The following is a 22,490-nucleotide window of genomic DNA, read 5'->3' as shown; positions in this document are numbered from 1 at the left end:
GGAAAATGTATGATGACAAAATGAGATTAAAACGATGTTTCACAAAATGTGTCAGTCTTATGTTTTTTTTTAATCCTTTTCTGTAACACTGTTCCATTGTTAAACATAGTAAGATACTTTTTTCCATCTTTATAAAGAATTGTAGCTCTTTTGTGGAAAACTCTTTTGAAAGTATCGATGTTTCATACATGGCCAGATTCACACTTATAGCCACATTCGCACATCCGTACACGGAAGTCCAGTTTTCTCTAACAATGTCAAGTGGATTGAATGAATAAGATTTCTAGCAACACTTCACGAATCAAGTATTAATTCAAGTGTCGTTGCTTTGGTTAATGTTATGAAGAGGCCCTGGAGTACAATACTTCCCCTTTTCAATAAGCAAAAACTTGTTATATCTCTGGAGTCAGTAAGAAGTGCTAATGTTTGACATGAAAATTCACGCGAAAAGACCATTGCTATAATTCCCACCTCCCCCTTGTATCTCTATTAAAATATAATTGCTATAGTAGGGACTTTTCTACAATGATAGTTTTTTTTTAATAGCTTGCTTATTAGTTCAAAGTAAAAGGAATAGTGAAATACACAAGTACTATGCACAAAGATTTTACAATGCTGCTTTATGCATTAACAAGCAAGATTTAAAAAAGAACCTGCAGTAGTCAAGGATGATTTGAGCCTTTCTAAACCAAGTTGTTATTGGTTATTTATTATATCAGCATCTTCCAATCTTCCAATTTATATATAAAAAAACATCTTGCTCTTACATTTAGCAAGACTATCCAGAAGACTAATTGATCAATAATTTGGGTAACTTGTTTATTTCCCCTTTTAGAAGAGGATCAGTCTCTAGATCTCTGGAAAAAATCCTGTGTCATCAGTGCAAGTAAGTAGTTTAGCTAGCAGTGGTACCATCAATAGGCATGACATCTCTGCCTCTCTACAGGGATCATATTGTAACCCAGAGGTTGTTATATTTTTCAACCAATCCTAAATTTATGATACTAAAACTTTGTAGGTGGATCTAATCTCTTTCATTATGAAAATTATTTGTGAATTCTTTTCAAAATACCTGTATAATTCTAGTAAATGATGCCTTTTGGATAGTAATATAATACATTTCTCTGGGTTAACAAGCAGTTAATTCAGCTCATCCAGCAGTTTTAAGCTAGCTTCCATTTCATATTTTTCATGGCAGGAACTTACTCTCCCCTGGAAAGCTTGTGAACAAAAAAAGAAAGTATGAAATGTGTACTTTTATTGTTAGCATTAAATATTGTATGACTTTTTATACAAGTAACAAATCTATATTAAAGAAGTCAGTATTTCCTGTGGAGTGATGGAAACAGATTCTCCAGTCAACTCATATGCATGAAGAAAATTCTCCTCCTTTCTATGTCTGTTTGCTTGAAACATTTCCTTAGAGAATGTTGATAACATATAAGGTTGAGATTCCTAGTTCAAATGAAGTTTTTCAGCTAAGGTTAGCTAAAAACTGTACTATATTTCTGTGGCCATCAAATCTCCTAGCATAAGAACTGGGTGGTCCAATCTTACTCTATCAACACATGCAGCACAGCGCAAAGTAGATTAAATAAGAGGCCTGGTCTTCTGGGATACTCTGAATAAAGGAATTTCATTAAAAGATATTGGAACTACTTGGGAAAAGTTTTTAGAACATTTTGTCTCAATTAACAGAAATATTAAATGTTAATAACAAATCCAATAGGTAAAAAACAAAAAGTAATTATGGATGCTGATAATCTATTGGACATATTATTTTGGCAATTGTGAGATTGAGTGTGTGTGGGTGTGTTCTAGCTTAGCATACATATATACCTTTCACGTTTTAAGCGCATTTCATTTCCTTTTCACAGTACATTATAGGAAATCTCTACAAAATACATGTGTATATTACTTAGCAATAGCAGTTAGACTTATATACCGCTTCATAGGGCTTTCAGCCCTCTCTAAGCGGTTTACAGAGTCAGCATATTGCCCCCAACAACAATCCGGGTCCTCATTTTACCCACCTCGGAAGGATGGAAGGCTGAGTCAACCTTGAACCGGTGAGATTTGAACAGCCGAACTGCAGAAGTAGCCTGCAGTGCTGCATTTAACCACTGCGCCACCTCGGCACTTATCTTCACAGAAATATAGTTTATCACAGAATTATTTCATTTTCTCCCAATGCTATCCTAGAGAACAGCTGCTTTTCTTTGATGTGTTTTTCACTGTAGTGATTTACTTACTACCTTATTGTAGAAGTAGACAAAGGTAGACTTTAAGACAAATCAAAAGAAGCTCAAGGAAGCAGTGAAGAAGCAAGATGTTGTATGGAATGATTCTGAAACTAAGAGTCTAGAAGTGAGCCTTAAATTAATCCGATTTTAATCTGCATCAAAGAAAGCGTGATAACTTTCTGTGTAATAGAAGTTAGTAGCTGAAAAGTATAATACTAGCAACACTAAAGGGGGCCTTAGGAATCTGCATCCGAAGCTTTAAGAGATACATGTAGCTTTGAGCCTTATATTCTGCCCACATGACATATAATCTTATAAAGATATTTATGTCCCACTTTTACTTTTGGTATTGAGGCATTAGGCCCTTCTTAAGAATACTGATGACCAAAAGAACCTAAATTTCTTGCATAAGTTTCTCTAAAAGCATATCTCTGACAGGAAAGAATTTCAAAACAAACTCCATAATGCTCCATTCTTTCCTCCAGTTTAAGTATACATTTTGTATTTTAGTTTCATGCTTTCTACATTGCTTATTATATAGTTCTAAGTTTCATTTTTTTCCTTGCAATCGTCCAGAACTACTGAAGATTGAGTGCCATATAAAATGTTGAATTCTTGTGCTTTCCATGCCTAGATAAGCATGCGACTTTTGAGGTAATATTACAGGCATCCAAAGATAGATAAGCTATGTAAATGATCAATCACAGAATGACTCTAGTTAAGCTACTATTGAATGCTCTTAGCCACTGCGTACACATTTTTCACACTACTCCAGTTTGATCTACATAAACAATTATATAATAACATTGTTGATTTGAAAGATTTAGAAAATTATTTCGAATTGCATGATTTCAGATACATTTTGGCTGTGCATCAGTTCAATCAATCAATCAGAATAGAGCTGGAAGGGACCTTGGAGATCTTATAGTCCAAGCCCTTGCTCAAGTAGCCGAGGTGGCGCAGTGGTTAAATGCAGCACTGCAGGCTACTTCAGCTGACTGCAGTTCTGCAGTTCAGCTGTTCAAATTTCACCGGCTCAGGGTTGACTCAGCCTTCCATCCTTCCGAGGTGGGTAAAATGAGGAGCCGGATTGTTGTTGGGGCAATATGCTGACTCTGTAAACCGCTTAGAGAGGCTGAAAGTCCTATGAAGCGGTATATAAGTCTAACTGCTAACTGCTAAGTAGGAGACCCTATATCATTTCAGACAAATGATTCTCCGGTCTCTTTTTAAAAATTTCCAAGTTGAATTTATTTAGTTAGTTGAGTTTATTTATAGGCCGCCCTTTTCCCTGAGGGGACTCAGGGCGGCTAACAACTTGTATGGGAGGGGGAAACATACAATGACATATAAACACAATGTATAATTAAAATAGAGCAACATTCATTCAACATTCGGGTGGGGGCGGATTAATTCTTTACCCCCAGGCCTGACGGGATAGCCAGATCTTAAGGGCTGTGCGGAAGGTCTGAAGGGTGGTGAGGGTACGAATCTCCATGGGGAGATCGTTCCAGAGGGTCGGAGCTGCTACTGAAAAGGCTCTCCTCCGATCAGAGTCCGAAGTCAGAGTCCGATATCATATTTTTTATCTTCTGGATTATAATTTTTACTTTTTGGATTATAAAAGCTATTCTGAATTATAAGTTATTAAACAATGACAGTAAATAAAGTATTGTTACTGAGGATGTTAATTTTGTTTATAAAAAGAATCAAATAACTATAGGCATACATGGACAAGACTTATGCATTCTATAGATTATGTATGATGAGGAATTCCTTCGCAACCTTGAAAACAAGTAATATCTTTTACTATTATCTTCTAAAAAATATAAATTAAAATCCAAAATTGGAGCTTTCCCCTATTATAAGAAACTTTTAAACTTTTCTAACAGCTAATGGTAAAGACAAGTGGTTTAGAAATCAATGGGATTAAAGAAATATTGTACTCATTTGCTTTCATCTGTGTTAGTAAAAATAATATATGGAGTACTTTTTTGTTATTCTAGAACAATATGTAAATGAATTGCAAAGTACATACACAGAGGAAAGTTGTCTAGCTTCCCCAAAGTCCAAGTGGACAACTAAACCTTTAAAATTGACAGGATCAAGGTTACGAACATCCCTAGAGGATGATGATCCATTCTCAGCCAATGTCTTCCTCGTATGGATGATCTCTAAACATATAAATGAGAATAGTTGAGGAACCCTTTTCCATAGTCAAAGAAACGTAAGTAGTAGGGATAAGTCTGGCTGCTGTTGGCTCTCTCATGAATTCAGTTGCAAAATCTAAGATTTACCGAACCACTATTAGCTAGTGTCCAAAGGAGGAAGCATTTTGAGTAAATTAACTTGCTATTGGCAGATAGAAATATCGAGTTCGAGTTTTTTCGAGTTTCATTTTATTTATATGCCGCCCTATTCCTGGCAGGACTCAGGGCGGTGCACAAACCCAAGGAAGGGAAGGGAAAAACACAAAAACTACAAAAGTACAGGGCATTTAAAAACAACCAACAGCCACACAATTCGAGAGGGGAAGGGAACTCATTGACCCCAGGCCTGCCGACACAGCCAGGTTTTAATGGCTTTTCGGAAGGCCTGGAGAGAGGTGAGGGTCCGAATCTCTGCGGGGAGTTTGTTCCAAAGGGCCGGAGCCTCCACAGAGAAGGCCCTCCCCCGGGTAGTAGCCAGATGACATTGGCTGGTAATGGAACCCGGAGGAGGCCTAATCTGTGTGATCTAATGGGTCTATGGGAGGTAATTGGCAGCAGGCGGTCTCTCAAGTACCCAGGTCCAATACCATCTCCCCACCCCTCTCTCTCTCACACACACAAACACACAACACACACACACCTTCAAAATATTCATATTTTAGGAATAGGTTGGGAAATATAAGACCTAAAAGTCAGTAAAAAAGAAACTCAGAATTGTAGATTTGCTCTTTGCTTTTTTTTAGAATGAAGCTATGAACCAGTTATCCTTGATTACAGACCTTATGGAAATACAGGGAAGAAGGAGTTAAGCAGTTTTAAGTGTCTTTCTGATGGGTCTTTTCTTGCTTGGACACCGGCCTGTGCTCTAAATATAACTTGCTTGTTTCCTCCAACTCTCTTGAGAGAGTTCTCCAGATGTGCTGCATAGCTAACTTAAAGAGAAACGATTATTCAATGTCCATTGTTGCAGTTGTTGCCATACTGTCATAAAGGTGAGTGTCTGTAGATGGAGGTTTCTACGTCTGTGGTTTTTCTTACGGCAGTGTCATATACTGGCAATGAGAGAGTTACTGAATAGATCATATAGGTGTTTCATTAAACATAAAAGTGATTGCATTGGCTGTAGCTAACTCTTTTTTTTCATAGAGCAGATGTACATAAAGCAATCCATATTAGTAAACTTGTGCAAATGTAGACACAATGTGTATTATTATCAATAAAAGATGTATCTTTCATGGCTAGTTTTTGAGAGAGCCAAGGTGGCGCAGTGGTTAAATGTAGCACTGCAGGCTACTTCAGCTGACTGCAATTCTGCAGTTTGGCTGTTCAAATCCCACCAGGCTCAAGGTTGACTCAGCCTTCCTTCCTTCCGAGGTGGGTAAAATGAGGACCCTGATTGTTGGGGGCAATATGCTGACTCTGTAAACTGCTTAGAGAGGGCTGAAAGCCCTATGAAGCAGTATATAAGTCTAACTGCTATTGCTATTGCTATAAATTAAACTGAAACACATAGTGGCTAAATAGACGTCCCTGGGCCCCAGGGCAAGCATCTCAGATGGACTCCACCAGTGGTGGAAGAAGATAGGCACAAAGCCCTACCATGCTATGAGGTGAGCAGCATAAAAGAAGGCAAATACTCAGATGGTTACTTCTTCCATGCTACCGTTGCAGCAATCCCTCTTCATTCAGGGCAGAGTATTCTTTTCACCTGACCAAGGATGGACAGACAACATGTCCAGCTATGGAAGCCGCTGCTGCTCACTTAATGGATTCCAAATTTGCTTTCTTCTGTATTGCCACTTTTGAAGATCGATGGAAAGACGAGACTAGAGCCAGGACTACCAGAACGAGAGGTTTATTCACATAGAACTATATACAGGCGATTCAGCACCATCCCTGCTTGACAGCTATTTAAACGGGTTGTCAAGCAGGGATAGCCAATGGGCGTGCTTTCAGCGTCTAGCAACGGATGACGCTGCGCCCTAGCCAATCAGGGCGCCTCGAGGGGGCTAGCAACAGGCGATGCTGTGCCCCAGCCAATCAGGGCGTTGCCTGGCCTGTTGCTAGCTGCCAGGTCGTACTTCGAGGACTTTCCGAGTCCTCAATAGCCACATCACTTTGGCTCATCTCAAGAACCTATGTGACTAGGATTTTTATCTTGTCTTTAAAATGTAAATTTAAAAGAAATTAAGTGCTGGACAAAGGGTAATTCCTACTTAATTCCTACAAAGGGCATCCCTACTTGTCTTCCTTATTTATACCCCCCATGGAAATGGATCTATGGGTAAGCGTGCATCAACCAAAATCTAGTGGTTTAGCTGGGTTAGTAAAATATTTGTTAAAATTGAAGACACAGATTAAATTTTACTATTTTTCCAAAATTGTCCTGTAGGGGTATTACTCTGAATATCCCAGAAGCAGGGAGAATCAAATCAAACTATCTGAAGTAAGGAATGTGCACTGCATCTCGTTCTACTTAATACAACTTTTACTGGTTATGTGCTATCAAGTTATTTTCAATTCCTAGCGATCACAAAAACAGATTTTTTTTCCCCATAATAATCTCCCTAACCTGTTCTTTCAGGTCTTCCAACAGTGCCCCCATCACCACTCCACATTTCTCGATATTAGGATCTTTTCCAGAAAACTGGATCACAATGGAAAAATCTAAACATTGTAGTCTATAAGCCCTGATTTATGATTTGACATGGCAGTTTTGCTGCGATAATGTAGCTGTTATGGGTAGGCAATAAGCCAGTTATTTTTTAAAAAAGAACAATAGCTGTGTATAATGCATAAATGTGTAATACAGCATGGTAGCAATTGACTGTGAGCAACTATAGTTATTAAAAAAATGTTTTGGAGGCATATGGAGCTACATTATTTTCTTACATTTTGGAAATTACCTGACTCAATCTGAAGTTTGGGAAGCAACTTATTGCAATTTAGTCCAGGTTTCCATCCCCTGGGCGAAGAGGTAAGATTCTGAATCATATTGGAATAGTTAGAATGAAATCTCAATTTTCCCCAGAGAAAATTGCGGGGTATTTTTTTGCAGGGTTGAAGAAAACTAATGCTTTTCCTAAGGTATTTCAATAAAATAGACCTCTCCTTTCTTATCTCAGTAACATTTGATTTATTTCTAGAGGGTCTTTTCTTTTCCCCAGAAAAAAGCAAAATCACAAGCTTTGCACATTTTGATTGTTAGTCTCAGTTGTACAATAGCACACTAGCTAACTAGTGTCAGGTACGAGCTAGGCACTAAGAATTAACAGACGAATGGGAGAAAGACTGCTTTTAAGTAACTGGTTCTGCTTATCTCAAATAAACAAATTGCTTGGCTTCTACTCTGGCAAAGATAATTCAGTGTAGCTGGCAGTCGGAGAAAGCTGATATAGGAAACCTCCATATATTAACTGACTTTCTAGGACGAATACCTCCAGAAACCATTTTAAAAAGGTTTTCCTTTTAGTTTCTCTACAAAACACACTGTCATTACCCAGAAGATCTCCAAAAAAGAGAAGAAGGAAGGTTTTTCCAGTTTCTGATTTCCAGAAATATAATTTATTTTAGCATTATGAGATCAAGAGGCATCTGTTAGAGCTTCACATTTGAAAAGGAAATGGAAGACACGTACAATGTTCCATTGAAATGGTGAGAAAACAACACCGAATTGCTGGTTTTTGAGAAGAATTAGCATAAAATGATTAAGGGAGATCATAAAAGACTTAAGAAAATGTGTAATTTTAAAAATGAAATGCGCAATGTTCTTTGTAAATATTTAAGTAATTATAAGTAATTAAGTCATTATAAATTATTGTATTTTTCATACCATTTTTTGCATTTCTTTATGTAGCTAAATTATTTAAAATATAATCTTTGATTGATTATAGAAATATTATGTCCAATGGAGTTTGATCTGGGCTTTAGAGGTACAGCGTTTGAATCCAAGTAGTAATAATACTTACCGTGGTAAAATGAATGATCAGGGCTGGAATGGCACCATAATGGATAGTTATAAGAGAGTAGCAGGAAAGGGTAATGAGTAAGATTGCAAGCGAGAGAGTAGTACTTCTTAAAAATTATCATGCTATATATAAGGCTGGTGTTATCAGATGGAAACTTTTGAGTCTTGTGTGGGTAATGTTAGTTTTAATGTTTGAACAACTGGTACACACTTGGCTATTATTTTGAGTGGACCATGAGAGAGGACAACAGAAAGGATATCCTTCAATTATTTAGTTTCAGTATGGCAACAATTTTAAAAAGAAGTATTGGTAATCTAAAAACTGCAAAGAAGCATATGAAGTGAAAAGAATAAGTATACCTGGATAGTTTGCTGTGTTATGTATTTTGGCTTATACTCTCAGTGGTGGTATTCAGCCAGTTTGCACCACTTCGGGAGAACCAGTTGTTAACTTTCTGAGCAGTTGAACTGGTTGTTGGAAGAAATCATTAGGGCAGGGAACCGGGGTTCCACCACAAAACCGCGGTAGACTAAAGCGCGTGTGACTAAAGCGCGTGTGACTAAAGCGCGGTGACAAAACCGCACCGTCAAAACCGCGCGACAACAGCGCGCCGACAGAAGCGCGCTGTAACATAACCCTAAAAATAACCCTAAACCTAATCCTAAACCTAAAGCTAAACCTACCCTAAACCTAACCCTAAACCTAACCCTAAACCTAACCCTAAACCTTACCTTAAGTTAAATTGCGCTTCTGTTGGCGCGCTGTTGTCGGCGCGCTGTTGTCGGCGCGCTTTTGACATCGCGGTTTTAGCGCCGCAGTGTTGTCGGCGCGCTTTTGACGTTCGCGGTTATGTCGTGCCACGGAGAACCGGTTGTTAATTTATTTGAATCCTACCACTGCTTATACTGTATGTCTTATAAAGATCTAACTTGATAGTAATAGGAAATTCATGAGGGTGTGTGTGTCCTGTCTCAGATAGTGCTGCAAGGCCAAGGAAAGCATGTGTCAAGAAACATTGACAGAGCAATGCTTAGGAAGAACAGACCATTCCGCTGACTAGATGGAAATGTAATGAAAGCGTTCTCTTGTTGAATCACAATCATAGTGATGACGATAATAACAATGAAGATAGTGATGAGGGTGCAAATGATGATGAGGATGGCCTCTCTAAACAGACTTGCAGAGTTGGTATAGGATGTTGCAACGTATTGCTTGGGGCGGGGGGGTAGAGGGAAATCATTTGATGTATTTTTTGTGTGACAATACAGTGTCTTTGTCAACACTTGGCTTGTGCTCTCCAGACAACAGACACTTTTCACCAAGTGGGAAGGCAGGAACTTTTAAGCATTAATCGGAGGTCCGACCTTAAAGTGACATCCCCTTGGGCAAAATGGGGTCTGTCTTGAGCAAATATGAAAAAGGTTTGTCAGGTAAGTTAAAACTACAATTAAAAAATATAACACAGAAGAATGTTGTAACCTGCCAAGAAAAATAAATAAATATATATCCTCTGAAAGACAGCTAGAGGCAAAGAGGCTCCCACATGTATAGAAATCAAAAGAATCATACATCTGTGGCTGTGTTTTTTTTTTTTTAGATGATGCAGGAAAAGTAATCTTAATTTTGCTATTATCTTTGCCCATTTTTTTTGGTTACCTTTTATATTCATCTCATGCTTGCTGGGGAATTTCTGGGAGTTGAAGTCCTCATACTATTTTATAGTTGCTAAGGTTGAGAGACACTGGGCTTAGACGGTGATGAGTTTTGCTATTTTCAGTGGTTGATCAAATCGAAAGATAGATGATGTTCTCGTTGGAAAATCTTTTAAGGGCTATTATATAAATCTATTTGTAGTTTTAAAAACGCTCTGAAAGATCTTCCAAGGAAATGGATTCTTGACAATGCTTATTCTGTAAATAGAAAATATCCACCTGATTGTTAGGGCATTAGACAGCTGCCAATGGGGAGACAGTGAATGGTTTAGGATTTTAAATCCTGTAATCTATTAATTCATCAATTTATATACTATTAGTCAGTGTTATTTAGGGGAGAAAGCAGTAGTGTAACCGGTTAAAAATGGGAGGATTGTTATTCAATAAATGTGTTACTCTTGTGCTAGAGAAGGAGAATATATTTTCGTTGTTTGCAAGTACAACTTCATCATGTTTATGTACTTACCTGACATGTGCCTCAATAAGCTATTATCAAAAGCAGCGGGATCCTCAGAAGAGTAGCAAAATAAACTTTTTTGAACAAGCAAGCTTCAAGGCAGTTTTTCTATTTAATTCCTACCTTCAGAGTAAGGTATCTATCGGAACTCTGAAAACCTGAATCAAGTGATGAAAAATGTAGCATTTTCCATACTGTATTTTGGAGAGATAGTTTTAATTTATACTTGGAGAGTTTTAAGAGAATAGATTCTGGCATGATGAATGAAGATAAAGCCACAGAATTTATTACATTTATCATTTGTGTCTTTTTAGAGCTGAGGGCCAGAGCAACTTTAATGCAATTTGAGTAGCAGTGGGATGACTGAAAATATTCATTTTTTTCTTATTTTATGACTGATAACAAAATCCAATAAACACAGGCTTAAATTTATAGTTTAATTCTGTGATGCATCTACTGTGAACAGTGTACCGTACTGTGGGAAATAGAATAGATAGATCAGAACTGGGCAATAGGCCCTGCTCCATAATTAAACTTTGTAATTGACTCAGTGGTGGGTTTCAAATTTTTTTCGAAACCTACTCTGTGGGTGTGACCTCCTTTGTGGGAGTGGCTTGCCAGCCATGTAACCTGGTGGGAGTCGCCTGTCAGTCATGTGCTCTCTCTCTCTCTCTCTCTCTCTCTCTCTCTTTCTCTCTCTCTCTCTCTTTCCTTTTGTCTCTGTCCCTTTTTCCTTTTTTTCTTTCATCTCTCTTTCACTTTTTCTTTTTTCTTTATTTCTTTATTTCTTTCTTCCTTTCTTTCTCTTTCTCTCTCTGTGTGAGTCTGTCTGTGTGTGTGTGTGTGTGTGTCAGTGGTGGGTTTCAAAAAAATTTGGAACCTCTTCTGTAGGTGTAGCCTGCTTTCTGGTGGAACCTCTTCTAACCGGTTCGGTAGATTTGACGAACCGGTTCTACCGAACTGGTGCGAACTGGTAGGAACCCACCTCTGAATTGACTGTAATGTGCTGTTGTTTCTTGCAATTCTAAAGAGCATAATAAAATTAAGATATAGACAAACACACTCCCAAAAATTCCATATATATATTAACTAGAATGATTAAGGCTTGATTGGCTGACTATGTTGGATTTGCGGCAAATCTTTAAGAAAAGGTTTAGGAGAATTGTGTTTTGGATTGTGCTTCCAGTTTTATTTCTTCTTGTGTTCTATTGCACATAATTTAGAACTGTCTACTGTTCCTTAACCACAATTTGTTATGTTAGCCAGACTCTTACATATGGATATTATTAACTGTATGTTGCTTCAACATGCATCTTCAAAATGAATGTCTTTAAAATTGTCAATGTTAGCCACAGTTTCTCAATTATAGATGGCACATCATGCTACAACTCAAGAAAAATAGTAGCAAAAACATCTTGCGTCTTACACCATATTCGGTGGGAGTACTTCGTTGGTATATATAGAAATATTATGCCAGACCCTGGTGTATTTTGATATCGGGTGCAGAAGATCAGATCCACAAATGAAGGTTCAATTAAGCTGAGTTTTTTCTGAAAGCCCATGCACAGGAATCTTCTAAACCAGTGGTAGTCAACCTTTTTCTACCTACCGCCCACTAATGGATCTTTCTTGATGGAAAAATTTCCTTACCGCCCACCAGTTTTTGTGCAATATTTTTTAGAAAGGAGGGTGTGTTTTTTTTTAAAAAAAAGAAATGTACGTACATTTATCTTTTTATTTCTACTTTATGCATGTTTATAATGTTTTTAGCTTTATAAAGTTTAATTAGAAAACAATAAAGTAAATTGAAATTGGCTTTACTAGTGGTGAGATCTTTGAGGCTGATGCTGCGAGACTAAATATTTGATATCTGGTTCGATTTTCATAAGGAACAAATGAAGGCCTCCTCTTTCGGTGATATTCAGACGGTTTCTCTGTTTGCTCATAATATGATTAACAGCACTAAAGCCTGATTCTACAAGATATGTGGTAGCTCTGCCTGTCCCTGCTATCAATTTCCACTCCTCCCCTTCCTCTTCCCACGTGTTTGCGTGCACGCGCACTTTGATTTATTGATGTGTGCTCTCGCACCTGCCCACTCGCTCAAAAGGAGGTTTTAACCTCCAAAGTCCCTACCGCCCACCTGGAATCCCAAAACGCCCACTAGTGGGTGGTAGGTACCAGGTTGACGCCCCATGTTCTAAACTAACACTACCTGGTTAGAGTTATATAAGGGTCAACAGAACTGCAGGGGAATTGGATTCAGTTTCTTTTTGGCTTCCTTCTTTCTTTAGATTTTAGGCTGATTCATTCTACCCCCAGGTTCTTTCATTACTTTTCTTACATATGATGATCAAATGCACCTCTCCTCCAGAGCTCACTGATTGAATTTAGTGATAAATTATAACTTTGTGAAATGCTTGATACAGCAGAAATGGGTTAATATTTAGAGCCGAGGTGGTGCAGTGGTTAGGGTGCAGCACTGCAGGCTACTTCAGCTGACTGCTATCTGCAGTTCGGCTGTTCAAATCTCACCGGCTCAAGGTTGACTCAGCCTTCCATCCTTCCGAGGTGGGTGAAATGAGGACCCGGATTGTTGGGGGCAATATGCTGACTCTGTAAACCGCTTAGAGAGGGCTGAAAGCCCTATGAAGCGGTATATAAGTCTAACTGCTATTGATATTGCTACTGCTATAGTATTATTTGGAATTTTAAGTATTTCTGTTTCCATGCGCCTCCCATTTTTCTGCATTTATCCTGCCCCTTTCTTTCAACATGCCACTTCATAACCAAAGATATGTTACATGATCCTGGTTATAATTTTCTTCATGAGAAGCGGATGTAATCTATAAAGTTAATGCGATTTTATATGTAGCCAGGGACTGATAGTCTTGCACAGCAAGAGGCAGTCTACCATGTTAATACCCCTTAATCTTTATTCATTATTTTCTCCTATACATTAGTAGTATTCTTCATTGCTTGCTGCTGTGCTTCGGATTTTCCATATTCTGTTCAAATTTCATCTATTATCTGGTGAATACATGGATATCTGAAATTGCAGGAAAGAACAGACAGACTCTTAGGAAGGGAGTTTGTAGTGGAAAGAAAGATAGAGATGGAAGTCAAGTTGTAAATGTACACTGCTCGGGTTGCCAAATGTGATGGAATGTGCTTTCCGTTAAGAATGAGCCGAGGTGGCGCAGTGGTTAGGGTGCAGTACTGCAGCCACTTCAGCTGACTGCTAGTTCTGCAGTTCGGCGGTTCAAATCTCACCGGCTCAGGGTTGACTCAGCCTTCCATCCTTCCGAGGTGGGTAAATGAGGACCCAGATTGTGGGGGGCAATATGCCGACTCTGTAAACCGCTTAGAGAGGGATGAAAGCCCTATGAAGCGGTATATAAGTCTAACTGCTATTGCTATTGCTAAGAATGGTGAAGTTATCTACTGTGTGTGACAAAAATATGATTTGGGTGAACTGAGTGACTATTTGGGCCCAGCTGTTCTCATTGGATTTCTGGGTTAAGGAGCAAAGTTGGAATGAGGTATGGTGGGAGTTGTGACCATCATTGCCAAAGGCTCAGTATCTACCGATGGATTCTCTTGTATGCCATGTACCCAAAAATCTACCTGCCTGAGCTGTTCTTAGGAGTAGAACTGACTTTAGATTCTTGGATACCTCAATATTTATGCCACGCTTAGTCTTTTTAGAGCATCTCAGCCATTTATGATCTCCATAACCTCTGGGGATCTGTTTCAGTATTTTGCTGACACTACAAATATACTCTGTACCTAGTATTTTGCACTGATACTTGTGATATATGATGGGGAGACAGAAGAGATTCTTTTGTAACAGATGGATCACCACCTGGTTAGATTGCAGTATTTGGCTTCTACCTTCTTTCTTTCAACTGCAGAGTCAGTTTTGAGAATCATTTTCTGAACCTGAAACAATTCCAGAATCTGTTGCTGGGTGAATGTACTGTGATGTTGAAATCCTAATCAAAGCTGAATTAGTGAAACAATCCTGAATTTGTAAAAAAAAAAATCCAGAATCTGTTGCTGGGTGAATGTACTGTGATGTTGAAATCCCAATCAAAGCTGAATTAGTGGAATATCCTCTAATCATACACTTGATTATTTTCCCAGCCCACTGAGCCCCAAAATTCTTCAGTTTACAGTACTGAGGAGTTACATAAAATTATGGCATGTATCTAAAGTGACAGTGATTTAAGACTATGAATAAGCATTATTTAAAATGGATTGGAAAGTCTGCATGGTGAGACTGATGATAATAAAGATCTCCATTACTCAAAATTACTTAAGAGAGCTGTTCTGAGAGGTTAGAAGGTTGACACAGTCTATGAAGGCTATGTACTCCACCTTTGAACTTTGTGGTTTTTTGAAAACTACTTAATATATATTTTTAAACTATCCCAAAAGTATACTAAATCATATCATGTGAATCAATGAAACTCAAAGTTTTTATACCTCCAGAAAATCATTCAGATATATTCTTTGTGGATCCCAATACACTCCAAATACATTTTTTTTGATGAATCAGCCTTAACCTCAGATCCATAGATACTATTCAAACATTTTTAAGAACATGAATCCATTCTGGGACATTATTGAAGATTCCAGTTCTTTAGTCCATATTCGAAATATCCCAGAGATATCCACTTAAAAATATTCTTTAAAATGGTTTTTGAGATAAGTATTTATGTTTTCGATGATTTTATGGTATTTGAGTTGTATTGTATGTTGTTTTAATTCTGTGCTTCTGTCGCTGTTCATTCTGTTGTTAATTGTTGCATAGACTGATTTGCAGGTTGGGAAAATGGGATATATAAATGAACTTACTAAATATTAATAAATCTATTAGTTCCATGATGGATGATTATAATCTATAGGCATTTAAACACCTCAAGAGTGTTTTATCCAGGAATTTTCCTTCTTAAGCTATTTTTGTCTGGCTGATAAGTGAATACAACGAATTTTTTCAATGCTCAAATGAGAGCAATAGCAATAGCAATAGCAGTTAGACTTATATACCGCTTCATAGGGCTTTCAGTCCTCTCTAAGCGGTTTACAGAGTCAGCATATCGCCCCCACAGTCTGGGTCCTCATTTCACTCACCTCGGAAGGATGGAAGGCTGAGTCAACCTTGAGCCGGTGAGATTAGAACCGCTGAACTGCAGATAACAGTCAGCTGAAGTGGCCTGCAGTACTGCACCCTAACCACTGTGCCACCTCGGCTCCTGCAGTGGCATCCCACTGTAGAAATTGGACTTCAGAAGATGTGCCCTACAAGAAACAATGAGGTTGGCCATGTGACTTTAAAAGCGAAAGTTGGGTAGTAAGGCAAGATGACGGAAAGTTTGTTTAATGAAGATGAGTGTTATAATACTTTTTTCTTTGGGAGGAAACATTATGTCCAGAATTTTATAAGTTAAGCAGCATTCAAGTAGTCTGATAACAGATGAGTTTAAAGGCAGAGAAATAGATTGATGTGTATGATACTTTTCCTTCTGTATTGTGTCTTTTGTTATATTATGTCCTTTTTGCACACATTTTATTAGGGCTATGTTTTATAAATAAAATTCATTGTTAGTTTTTGGAAATTGAGATTTTAAAAGGAGGACTCACAATATTCCTTATATTGTTTCTTTTGTTTTATTTATTTATTTATTTATTTATTAGACTTATATACCGCTTCATAGGGCTTTCAGCCCTCTCTAAGCAGTTTACAGATTTTTAGCAAATTGAGTCAGCAAATTGCCCCCACAGTCTGGGTCCTCATTTCACCCACCTCGGAAGGATGGAAGGCTGAGTCAACCTTGAGCCGGTGAGATTTGAACCGCTGAACTGCAGATAACAGTCAGCTAAAGTGGCCTGCAGTACTGCACCCTAACCACTGCGCCACCTCGGCTCCTTTATATACTTTTTGCACACATTTTATTAGGAGTATGCTTTATAAATAAAATTCATTGTCAGTTTTTGGAAATTGAGATTTTAAAAGAAGGACTCATAATATTCCTTGTATTCAGAGTATGCAAAGAAAAAAGAATGAATATGGTTACTTTACAGTGTATTTCTGTGATGGCATAATAATAGTTAGTATGGTAAATGGTTTTGTTTAATCAATATTCATATTGGTTTCTGCAGAATATTTATGGGCTGCTGTTTAAGGTTCAAAGAATTGGTTCACTGACACTAGTGTATACTGAATTCAGAATTTTCATTTATGTCAGATACATGAAGGTTTAGCAGATAGAGTTGCAATACATTATTCTTTAATATTAGCATACATTTTCTTCTATTTTCTATTGATAAAATATGCAGTTCTATTTAACTATGAAAGACAATAATATCATTGCAGTTAAACAGTGTGCTGTTATATACAGCATACTGCTTGGCTTCATTTAAAAACGTTTACTACAGTACTAAATTAATCCCTCTCTCTCCTCATGCTAATATTCTTGACCTAAATACTTTAAAAGGAAATGTGATTAAGAGAAGAGGATTAGGATTTAAAGCAAAAGTTTTATATAAGGTACCATAGCAAGAATTGTTAAAACTTTTCAAAAACCTTATATGACATTTACTAGTAAATTCAGTTTCAAATTATCATTGTTCTTGAAAACATGTTTTGATTTATTTTACTATAACTTGATTTTCTATTTAATTTTTATACTTTCAGAGCTTTTTCCTTTGTGGTTATAAAAATTGCACCCTTCAAAATTTTAAAATTTTACATTTTATCAATCTTCAGTAGTCTGGAACAACATATAATTGGTCCATCTTCTTTGGCTTGGATAAGTACAGGAAATTGCATATTTAATGTTTATTTTTTTAATCGTAATAGTATAGTACCGCAAATAGAATGTGCAGTGAAGAAGACCAATACCTGTATGTCCTGCTCAAGGAATTATTTTTAAATTCAGGATATCTGAATTTATTTTTTTTATGGTTAATAGGCTGATGTTTTAATAGTAGTACAGTTGGTATGAGAAACTTTTTAGATCTAAAGGGACATTTTTGGGAGGAAAAAAAATGAGGAAAAAGATCTATAACTTAAAAGTAGAATATATTCATTGTGTTCAGAACATCTCAGCTTTAGTTTTTCCTATATCCAAATAGGGTTTCAGCAAGACATCCTAATGAATCATTAGTAGGCAGTTTCAGTAATAAACTGTAGGGCACTGTACCAGTTTTGGAGCATTTACCAATAACATACAGAAAAGTCTGCAAGTGAACAAGATGATCAGGCAACACAAATATTGTGATAGTTAACTAAAGCTAACTTGAGAAGTCTAATTTTTAATTGTAGGAACATCTCTTAATAGCTTTACAATAGTAGATGTATGCTGGTTCAGTTTTTTATTCTTATTCTGAAGATTTCTCATGTATTCTATAGACACATTTATTTATTATTCAGTCATTCATTTGGGTATTTAGACATTTGTTTATTTATGAAAATTTATATGGCTGCCCAACTCACCCTCAGTGATTCCGGGTGGCTTACAAAGATAAAAATCCAATACAAAAATCATTAAAAAAAACAATAACTTCCCACCCATGTTAAAATTTCATCTGCCTCTGTTGCTTTCATGTGGAAAAGTTTTATTTTCTGACACCGTTCCTACGTTACATCTCTTCAATAAAAATGATGAACATTTTTGCAGAGATTCCTATGGTCGTAACCACAATGTGAGATAGATTTTAAAATGCTGTTGTCTGGAACTATCCTGACACAAGCAAGAGATTTTATTTATTTATTTATTTATTTATAATCAGCTAGCCATACCCTTACTGGGATTAGAACCTGTGCTGTATTGCATCTTAGGCAAACGTCTTAGCCATTAAGCCACAGGTCTCTTCCTTATCAGCTGAAGCCAGGGAAGAAGGTATATATTTAGTGTCACAACCCCTGGTAAGCCCCAATTATGGGAGGAAGCTAACTGCTTCCATCATCTGTCATCATCGTCACGTTGTGACGAGCCGATTGACAGATGATGGAAGCAGTTAGCTTCCTCCCATAATTGGGGCTTACCAGGGGTTGTGACACTAAATGTATGTATGTATGTATGTATGTGTGTGTTTGTGTGTGTGTGTGTATATGTATGTATGTATGTATGTATGTGTGTATGTATGTGTGTATATATATATATGATAACAGTCCACAAGTTTCATAAGCTCCAGGATTTTACTGTCTCCATGTTGGTTTCTCATCCCAGGTCAAAGTGATGTGGAACCATGTTCTGGCAGGAATGCCGGTCCCATAGCATATACGGTACATCAGTGTTTGTCAACCTTGGCGACTTGAAGAGGTTTGAACTTCAACTCCCAGAAGTCTCCAGCCAGCATGGGAGAATTCTGGGAATTGAAGTGCAAACCTCTTCAAGTCGCCAAGGTTGAGAAACACTGATGTATAGGTATATCTCATCAGCTAAGGAAAAGACTTTCTTAACTCAGCCAGTTATATATCTTCATTCTTAAGTGATTTATTCTGTTATCAGTATCTTCTAGATACCAGGCAAAAAAACCAACCCTACCATTTTTATTGAACTTTACATTTTAAGTTGCTAGCAGATAGATAAGGAACTATAGGTCTGAAGTCTGAGAAGGAGTGGTATGAAAGGTTAAATTAAACTTTAAACAAAAAAAAATTAGCTAGGTAACATTTGTGATTCAAAAACAAAAGCTGCTCTACGTTTTACAATGCAGGGTTAACTGAAATGAAATAGCACAATCTTACTTAATTTATGTGGAATGTGAATGGGACCCCTTAATTTTAATTTTATTTTTGGGAATTATGGTCAATGGGATTGTGTCTGGTTAAGAGAGATAAGTCATCTTCAGTCTTCCTCTCTTTTTGTTTCTACTGCTTAAAAATTTCCAGATAAGCCCGAAGAAGTGCCTGTAGCATATATAAGCAGAAGAAAATGTTATTTATTAAGAGTATGGACAAAATGTAAAACAATAGTACATCAGATAAGAATGCCATCTTTGAACCATATGTTTTCAGCAAGTGTTTGAAACAGAACTTGTCTGACATATGTTTACTGTGAGGTAATATATAATGTAAACCTAACAAAGATAACCTTTGTAAAAAAAAATAGGTTGTGCTTTTATTCTGATAATAGCTCTTATTGAAAATAATAGTGTATGTTGATTTTTTTTAAAAAAAATGCCTTCATCTTTATTTAAATAGGATAAGGGATTAAGCAAAGAGGTCATAAAGTTTCAAAGGTTAATGTGTCCAGGGAAGGTCTTTCGGTATAGTAGTGTAATTTTTATTTTTCTTCAACGGAATAAATGTATTTATGCTGATTCAGAGTGGTACTATATTGGGAAGTTGGGATGATTTACGTTTACACCTTGCACAAACATAGACTGAACCCCAAAACTATTTTTAAAAAATGTGTTTTGAGGAGCTATAATAAACAGCCAAAGTACGTCAGCTGCTGGCAATTTTACTTAAAACAAATGTAAGCAAAATGGAAAAAAAAAGGAAATTGGAAGAATTTACCAAATATATTTTGGTTTTGCACAGATTTAATAAAGCAAGTAGTTTTGGAAAGGATGGCTGGTTCTAGACAGCTGAATGTCTACCAGTGCCAGATAAAACGTCACTGATATTCTGCAGAAATAACAGAGAGGAGAGAAATCCCTCAAAATCAGGAAGAATACCAAAAAATAGTTACCTACCACCTTTTTAGACATCCTACCAAAATCCCGACTTAAATGATTCTTGTCGAAATGCCAGTTCAGGCAATTGTCCATAGTCATTGAAAAGGAATTCTTTATAGCACCCAGGTCATGGTTGACCCAAAGGTGCTTTTTCAAGAGGCAACTGGACTTTCTGGTTTTTCTTTGAAGATATTTCGCTTTTCATCCAAGAAGCTTCTTCGGCTCTGTAACTAGTGTTTTTCCATTTCATTCATAAAAACAAACCTTTGTTTATTTTCAGCTCTATGATATCCATAAACTCAAATGATAATTCGCTTTAACTTCATCTTTGTGGATCTTAAAATTCATTGTATACTATTTACTTTCAAGATCATTTTTACTAAAGTAACCTGTCACCATTTGGCATCCTACAGATGTACTAGACACTGTGATGCCTTCAAGTGAGCTTTGATTTCTCTTGACTGCATGGACAAGTTTATGGAGTTTTTTTAGGCATTTTCAGAACTGGTTTGCTATTGCTGTCTTCTTAGTGGTGGTTCCCCGACAAATCTGCGCTCAACAAAAGCACGCCCGATGAAACCGCGGCAACAAAACCGCGAGTTCTAAATCACGCCGACGAATGAGCGCAGGAAGCATGCCAACAACAGCGCGCCAACAGAAGCGTGCTCTGAACCTAACCCTGAACCTAACCCTAAAACTAACCCTAAAACTAACCCTGAACCTAACCCTTACCTTAACTTAAATCGCGCTTCTGTCGGCACGCTGTTGTCAGCGCACTGTTGTGGGTGCATTGATGATGTCGCGGTTTTCATGACGCGGTTTCGTCGGCGCGCTTTTGTCGTGTGAGCATTTGTCTGGTCACGCTTAGTGGTAAAAGTGACTGGCCCAACTGATTCCATACCTAATTCAGGAGTAGAACTCAGACCTCTCCTCTTCTAGTCCAGTCCCTTAACCACTAGACCAAAACCCATAATTCCCAGTATCACTGTCAGCCACTGATGGGAAAAGTTATAATCCAGAACATTTGTACATTGCCTTATGGAGGATAAAATGTTCCATCTTTAGTTATTTAATTACTTCTACCTTTGCATACTTCATTTATGGTGGTGTTTATCTTGTTCTTCAGTGTCTGCTTATTTATTTGAAGTAGTTTTAAAAATTAAGTTCAAATGCAGAAAATGGTTTAAAATATTATTTTAAAGTAGTCTAAATAATTTTATGGCAATAGGTGTGATAAAGTTGTCAAAAATGTCATATGTGATGAATGGGACAATCAGGATATATGAAATGAAGTGTGAAATTTTTTTATTAGGAATTATGTCGGTGAAATACAAAAAAGAAATCAAATATTTAATACTATATATACTTACAATGGCAAGGATAGCTTTTGCCCAGAAATGGAAAAACAAACTAACCCCAAATGAAGATGAAATAATAAGAAAGATTTTGGACTGTGCCGAAATGGATAAACTAACTAAAGAAATACAGGGAAAGGAAGATTCAGAATTCTACCAGATAGGGGATAAATGGTATAGGTGGATGGAGGAAAGAAACAAAAATCAGTGAAAGAATATAACGACACTCAAAAATAATAGTTATGAGTAAAATAAGAGGGTTAAGAATGGTGAAATCTAAATGAAATACGATAGATGGGGAAATAATATAATGTGAGCGATATCGATTGATGATTGCTAATATAAAAAACCAGGAAGTTCCTGTTCGCACTGTATTGTATAAATGTGGTGTATGTCTAATTTTCGTGTGGGTGTGTTTTACATGTTTGTTAATAAAAATCTTTAAAAATTAAAAGAAATGAAGGTGTGAATGAATGAATGAATGAATCAATGAATGAATGAATCAATGAATGAATGGATCAATGACTTTACTGAAAGCCAGCAATTCTGAAGAAAGCAAGGATGCTTTCCCATATACCGGGAATGTCTGTGTTTTGGGTGAACTGTGAAAAATGAATCTCTTGTCTCCATTAACAGTACTTTAGTCTAAAAGGTGAGACAGCCTCCAATGTCCACCTAAAGGCCCTGTTTTCTTGTTTTGTAGGAACTCTCATTCAGCTGCACATCAAGGTAGATCTCTTCAGACTTGAGAGCATCATGAGACTCTCATTAAGATTTTGCTTATTAGGTTTGCTTTATGCTTGTGCCAAGGAAAAAAAAATCCAACATCCTATCAACAGATTCCATTAACAT

At 37.0% G+C, this 22,490-nt stretch overlaps 1 protein-coding gene across 1 annotated transcript in view; it reads left to right on the top strand.

The window, feature by feature from the left end:
• The window catches only part of LOC116514106 (transforming acidic coiled-coil-containing protein 2-like), a 121,885-nt gene that overhangs the window by 64,385 nt on the left and 35,010 nt on the right, over nucleotides 1-22,490 (top strand).

The sequence above is a fragment of the Thamnophis elegans genome, chromosome 10 (genome assembly GCF_009769535.1).
Source record: "Thamnophis elegans isolate rThaEle1 chromosome 10, rThaEle1.pri, whole genome shotgun sequence".
Classification (NCBI taxonomy): domain Eukaryota; kingdom Metazoa; phylum Chordata; class Lepidosauria; order Squamata; family Colubridae; genus Thamnophis; species Thamnophis elegans.
The sequence above is the reverse complement of the archived record's forward strand: the minus strand, read 5'-3'. Positions and strand labels throughout refer to the sequence as shown.